Genomic DNA, 5,423 nt, shown 5'->3' on the forward strand with positions numbered 1-5,423 from the left:
ATAAATTATATAACATGCAGAATTTATTATATATATCTCCTATGTGAAATATATATTAAATATGTTAATTTTTAAATATATTAAAATTGTTTTTAAATATAAAAACTTAAAAATACTTTTGTAAAATAGAGGCAGCATCAGAAAGGTTTGTTTTGAACTTACAAATTTTGAAACATTAGATAATTAGCAAAGATGTTAAACTTTGATTTAAAGTACACTTTTATTTAAAATACAATTTAAAAACAAAACTAGACATGCTATGGTTACAAATAATTGTTTTAAGCAAGGTATAAAGTTATGTAATCTTATAATCTTTATATAATGTTAATTATCAGTGGTGAAATAGCTTAAATTAAAATAAATATCAGATAAGCAAACCTTAAAGGATGTTTTTGTAAACATATAAGACTTTATCATGCTGGTGAAATAAAGAGTTTTCTACCATTTTCCCACCAAAGAACACCAATCTTGACAATCACCATGGTTGGAAGAAGACTTTGCAGAATTCAGAAAGCCAGTGGAGAAATTGCCATGGAATTCCAGGAGGCCAGTAGAGCAAGAAGTCTGAGATTGGATACATTTGAGAGGGTAAGAGAAACAGTTTTTACCCAAGTCTCCCCTCCCCTAAGGCAGCATGGCTCAGTGCTAAGCAAGACCTTATTGGCTGTGATTTCTTCAGCAGGTGAGAGTGAACCCAGTTTCCCCAGTTGCACAGGATGCTGTCAAAGAGATCCACTACTTTCTCATCCCATTAAAAATATGAAGTGTGTAGCACAGCTAGGATTGGAAAGCCTGGGAGAACCACAGATACTGGAGATCCCACAGATCCTACTAAGGCATTTTGCAGACTGCATCAGTAAGTATGCCCAAGAACTGCTGGGGAGGCCTCACCTTGAATCCCACTAATAGGCCTACAGGTAACCCCAATGTTCCTTTCAACTCACACTCCTTCCCCCTCAACTCCATGGCTGGCTTCTTGTGTGCACTCTCCAGTGGCAGCAAGAGCCAGCCTTTGCAGACAGCTACTGAGCACATGCAGAAAGCTGACCCAACTCTGTGAAACCGGGTGAAACCACATACACTTGAGTATCCCTCACTTCCCTAGGGAAAGCAAGAGAAAGCTGTCAGTGTTCCATCTGCTTTTGCAGGAAGATGAAGGCATAAAATCTAAAGGACATCCCCATAAGCAGGAACAAGAAGTGCAGAGAATTGTATCTTAGAAAAGATCTGAGAAAGCATGAGAATCTCTAACAGGACTGACAAAAGGTATTTCTTCCCTGTATCTAGTCAGTAAAGATTGGAAGAGGTAACTGCTTCTTCAAATATGATGTGGCTGTAACAATAAAAACACCAACAAAATAGAAAATAAATAAGTGGGTCTATATCAAACTAAAAATTTCAGAAAAAACAAAAACAAAAGAAAAAGTCAACAGAGTGAAAAGCAACCTAAAGAATACCAAACAAATATTTTCAAGCTATAAATAAGAGTTAGTATACATACTATATAAGAAATGAATGCAACTAAATAGTTAAAAAAATGCACAAATAATACAATTGTAACTTGGGCACAGAACTTGAACAAAAATGATATACAAATGGCCAACAGGTATATGAAAAGATGTTTGACATATACATCAATGTATATGTCAAATGAAATATCATCTTACACCTGTCAGAATGGTTATCATCAAAAAAACAAGAGATAATAAGTTCTGGCAAAGATGTGGAGAAAAGGGAATCCTTGTATACTGTTGGTGGGGATGTACATTGGGACAGCCACTGAAGAAAATAACATGGAGTTTCCTCAAATAATTAAAGATAGAACTACCATATGAATATAAGATTACACATAGGAACTGTACAAAAATATCTTCATGACCCAGATACCTACGATAGTGTGATCTCTCATCTAGAGCCAGATATCCTGGAATAAAAAGTCAAGTGGGCCTTGGGAAGCATCACTAAGAACAATGATAATGGAGATGATGGAATTCTAGTTAAGCTATTTCAAATCCTAAAAGATGATGCTGTGAAAGTGCTGCACTCAATATGCCAGGAAATTGGGAAAACTCAACAGTGGCCACAGGATTGGAAAAGGTCAGTTTTCATTCAATCCCAAAGAAGGGCAATGCCAAAGAATGTTCAAACTACTGCACAATTGCATTCATCATCTAACACACTAGCAAAGAAATGACCAAAATTCTTCAAGCCAGGCTTCAACAGTACATGAACCAAGAACTTCCAGATGTTCAACCTGGATTTAGAAAAGGCAGAAGAACCAGAGATCAAATTGCCAACATCCACTTAATCATAGAAAAGCAAGAGAATTCCAGAAAAACATACTTTTTCTTCACTGATTACACCAAAGCCTCTGTACACAGAAAAAAACTGTGTACTGTACACATCGGAAAAAAACTGTGGAAAATTCTTCAAGTTTTGGGAATGCCAGACCACCTTACTTGCCTCATGATAAATCTGTATGCAGGTCAAGAAGCAACAGTCAGAACTAGACTTGGAACAACAGACTGGTTCCAAATTGGGAAAGGAGTACATCAAGGATGTATATTGTCACCTTGCTTATTTAACCTATATTCAGAGTATATCATGAGAAATGCTGGGTTGGATGAAGCACAGCTGGAATCAACATTGCTGGGAGAAGTATCAATAATGTCAGATATACAGATGATACCACCCTTATGGCAGAAACTGAAGAGGAACTGAAGAGCCTCTTGATGAGAGTGAAAAAGCTGGCTTACAACTCAGCATTCAAAGCATAGGATCATGGCATCCGGTCCCATCGTTTCCTGGCAAATAGTTGGGGAAACAATGGAAACAGTAACAGACTTTATTTTCTAGGGCTCCAAAATCACTGCAGATGGTGAAATCTGCAGCCATGAAATCAAAAGACACTTGCTCTTTGGAAGAAAAGCTCTGACAACCTCAACAGCATATTAAGAAGCAGAGATATTGCTTTGCCAGCAAAGATCCTTCTTGTCAAAGGTATGGTTTTTTCAGTAGTCATGTATGGATATGAGAGTTGGCCTATAAGGAAAGCTGAGCACCAAAGAATTGATGCTTTTGAGCTGTGGTGTTGGAGTAGACTCTTGAGAGTCCCTTGGACTGCAAGGAGATCCAATCAGTCAATCCTAAAGGAAATCAGTCCATCCTAAATGGTCCTGAATATTTATTGGAAAGACTCATGCTGAAGCTGAAACTCCAATACTTTGGCCTCCTGACCTGAAGAACTGACTTATTAGCAAAGACCCTGATGCTGGGAAAGATTGAAGGCAGAAGGAGAAGGGGACAGCAGAGGATGAGATGGTTGGATAACATCACCAACTTGATGGACAGGAATTTGAGCAAGCTTCGGGAGTTGGTGATGGACTGGGAATCTGGCATGCTGCAGTCCATGGGGTCCCAAAGAGTCGGACATGACTGAGTGGCTGAACTGAATTGAGCTGAACTGTATGACCCAGTCATTCCCCTTTTGGGCATATATCAAGTGAAACAAAGTGAATATCTTGAAGTGATAGTCACACTCCCAACTCCTAGAAAAATACTGAAACAGACTCAACAAGGAATAGAAAATCTGAATAGAATTCTAATGAGCAAAGAGAATGAATTAGCAATTTTTAAAGTTTCTGCAAAAAAAAAGAAAAATCTAAGACCTGATAGTGATGACGGCTTCAACTGAAGAATTCAACTTCAATTCTTCAAAAACGAATTAAGCTCATTCTCTCTTTGGCAGCACATACACTAAAATTGGAATAATGCAAAGAAGATTATCATGGTCCCTGCAATAGGATGGCATGCCAATATGCTCCAATTAAAAATTTTAAAAAGAATTTAAGGCCAATTATTTCAAATTCTTAAGAAGAAAATAATTTAGAAAGAGGAGAAAACATTTTTAACTCAATTTATTAGGCCCGCATTACTCTGATAGCAAAGTCAGGCAAAGATATCACAAAATCTTTAAATTATAGATGACGTTTTCATGAAAAAGTACACAAAATTCTCAAAAAATAGTAACAAGTCAGATCCCACAATATAGCAGAAAGGATTATACATCATGACCTAGTAAGATTATCTGAAAGACTCAAGGTTGAGTGAATATACAAGTATCAATCACTGTATAGCATCTTATTAATAAAATAAATACTCCCCAAATTCATTGCCATTCTTGTCAATACTGCAGTAGGATTTCCTGCAGAAACTGACAAATTAACCCTATCATTGACATGTTAATCCTATGATTTACATGTTAAGAAAACATCCCAGAATAAATAAAACCATCTTGAAGAATAAGAACAAACTAAGAGGACTAAAAATTTCTGATTTCAAAACCTCTGCAAAAGGTACAATAATATAGTGTTTTACTGGCATAAAAAAATAGACATATCAGTCCATGGTATAGAACTGAAAGTCCAGAAATAAACTCATATATCTATGGTTAGCTGATTTTCAATAAAACTGCAAAGACAATTCAATGGGGAAAGAATAGTTTTTTCAACAAATAGTGCTAGACCAACTGTATATCCAGATGTAAAAAGAAAGAAGTTGTAGTTTTATTTCACAACAAATAAAAAGTAACTCAGTATGGATCAAAGACTTTACATTTGTAAGATATCACAGTGAAAAACTATTAGAAGAAAGTATATAAATGTAAATCTTTGTGGCTTTAGTTTAGATGATGCTTTCTTAGATATGATTCTTAAAGCATAGCAACCCCTTTCCCACTCTGCAAAAAAAAAAAAAGAAACTAGACGTTATGCATATAAAAAGCTTTTGTGATTCAAAGAACACTATCAAGAAATTGAGAAGCTACACCTACAATGTGTGGAAATATCTGTAAATCATATATCTAATAAATACCTTATTTTCAATATATGTAAAGAACTCTAAAAACTCGACCAAAAAGCAAATATCCAACCAAAAATGGGCAAAGAACTTTAATACATAGTTCCCCGAAGAAGATATACAAATGACCAACAAAGACATGAGTACTCAGCACCTGTAGTCATGAGGGAAATGTAAAGCAAAAATATAATGACATACCACTTCACTCCTACCATGATAGCCCTAATCAATTTAAAACTGCAATAAATTTAAAAAAGGAAAACTACAGATAATAAAAAGGGTGTGGGGAAATTGGAATTATGATGACTTGAAATTTGGAAGTAAAATCGTGCAGTTGATTTGATAAATAGCGTGCAGTTCTTCAATAAGTTAAGCATAGAGTTACAATAAAAACCTGCAATTCCCTTTTTAGTTATATACCCCAGAGAACTAAAAGCACAGCCTCACACATAAATTTGTACTCAAAAGTCTATAAAATATTGTTTAAAGTAGCAAAATAGGGGAGAAAAACTCAAATTTTAATTAATGAATAGATAAGCAATTATGTGTATGTATACACACACCAA

At 35.4% G+C, this 5,423-nt stretch overlaps 1 non-coding gene across 1 annotated transcript; it reads left to right on the top strand.

Annotated features, from left to right (window-relative positions):
• The first annotated feature begins 3,732 nt into the window (after positions 1-3,732).
• Positions 3,733-3,839, top strand: LOC138990298 (U6 spliceosomal RNA). Its single transcript, XR_011466412.1, has one exon. It is a non-coding gene; the product is annotated as a U6 spliceosomal RNA (small nuclear RNA).
• Positions 3,840-5,423: the final 1,584 nt, after the last annotated feature.

This window comes from Bos mutus, chromosome 12, assembly GCF_027580195.1.
Source record: "Bos mutus isolate GX-2022 chromosome 12, NWIPB_WYAK_1.1, whole genome shotgun sequence".
Classification (NCBI taxonomy): domain Eukaryota; kingdom Metazoa; phylum Chordata; class Mammalia; order Artiodactyla; family Bovidae; genus Bos; species Bos mutus.